General features: G+C 43.4%; 1 protein-coding gene across 1 annotated transcript in view; it reads left to right on the top strand.

The window, feature by feature from the left end:
- The first annotated feature begins 209 nt into the window (after positions 1–209).
- Positions 210–1,312, top strand: part of LOC106815545 (hemocyte protein-glutamine gamma-glutamyltransferase-like) — a 27,227-nt gene continuing 26,124 nt past the window's right edge. The window contains exon 1 of the mRNA XM_014820013.1: positions 210–316. The gene's annotated coding sequence lies outside the window, so the exon portion shown is untranslated. The remainder of the gene's footprint in view (positions 317–1,312) is intronic.

The following is a 1,312-nucleotide window of genomic DNA, read 5'->3' as shown; positions in this document are numbered from 1 at the left end:
AAATAAAAAAAACTACTCTCGGTACGTAGATTTAATATAGGATGTGAGGTCCAGACTAACGAGTCTCAGCTGCTCTTAATATTTTTTTCTGCGTAAGATCATGCTACGTCTTTTCCCGAGCTTCTAATTTATAATGTTGTGGTTAACGGAAAAGCTTTTTACGTGCGAGTATTTATACCCGTCTCACGTGACTACGTTGAGCGGAGGTAATAACACACATGGTAGCTTCTAACTCCGTCAGCTCGTGGCCTGTTGCTCACTCGCAGTCTGGTCGCAAGTCGCTGAAGTCGCCCGCACGACTCGCACGAGTTTAAAGGTAAGTTATATTTATAGAACGCCTGCGCGAGAGAGTCACTCCATGAAACAGTTCTGAGATAATTAATTGCGCGAAAGTTTACATATGATTCCCCCCTAACAAAAAGCCAATTAAGTCGCATTTAGATGTCAGCAAACACAACGAAATGTGTCATTCCACCGGGATCGTTCTTTACCGCCGTTAATGTGAAAATGTGTTAATGTGAGTGGTTAAAGTTGAAATGCCTAGCGGATACCGTATATTCTACAACACCCATATGACTGTGACAACATATATGGTACAACTACAACATGGGTGTTTTATGGTATGATATCTACCCGCGAGTAGCTATATACGGACCAAAATTAGCAAAAAAAGGTTTTGAATGTAGAATCTATTAGCCGGATAGTAACTGTAGTTTTGTTAAAATCAGGAATCAAAAGCCGCGTTCACACGTAGCAAGAAATCCGGTATTTAGCGTTCACACAAGGCAAAATACGCGGTCTAAGAAATACGGTATCTAGACAGCTCCGGTATTTGATGTATATACGCGGCTTCTCAGACCCCGAATAATTTGCCGTGCTTGAGAAATACCGGATCTCTTGGACCGCGCATTTCCTCGTATGAACGCTAAATACCGGATTTCTGAAGCCGCGTATTTTATAGACTGGTCCGCGCTCGACAGTTCCAGTGTAACGCGAGTGGAACTGTCGAGCGCGGACCAGTCTACGTATTTTATCGGCAGTTGGTGCGCATTTCATTGTTTATTTCGCATTGTTCGCTTGATTGTTTAAAGCAGCTCGCAGCTCGCAAATACCGTATTTCTGGAGACGCGAATCAGCGTGTTACGTGCGAATATGTGAACGCCGCCCCAACAACAAGGGGTTAATAATTTAATAGAGAATCAGGTATGGGAGGATGGGAGAAGAAAGTGTGCTGAGAATAGCGGGCGGATAACTACCTGAGGCGATGAAGTGGAGTAATGATGATGAGGTGAAAGTAGAAAAAGGTAGCAGA

The sequence above is a fragment of the Priapulus caudatus genome, unplaced genomic scaffold (genome assembly GCF_000485595.1).
Source record: "Priapulus caudatus unplaced genomic scaffold, Priapulus_caudatus-5.0.1 Scaffold1144, whole genome shotgun sequence".
In the NCBI taxonomy this organism is placed as follows: Eukaryota; Metazoa; Priapulida; class Priapulimorpha; order Priapulimorphida; family Priapulidae; genus Priapulus; species Priapulus caudatus.
The sequence above is the reverse complement of the archived record's forward strand: the minus strand, read 5'-3'. Positions and strand labels throughout refer to the sequence as shown.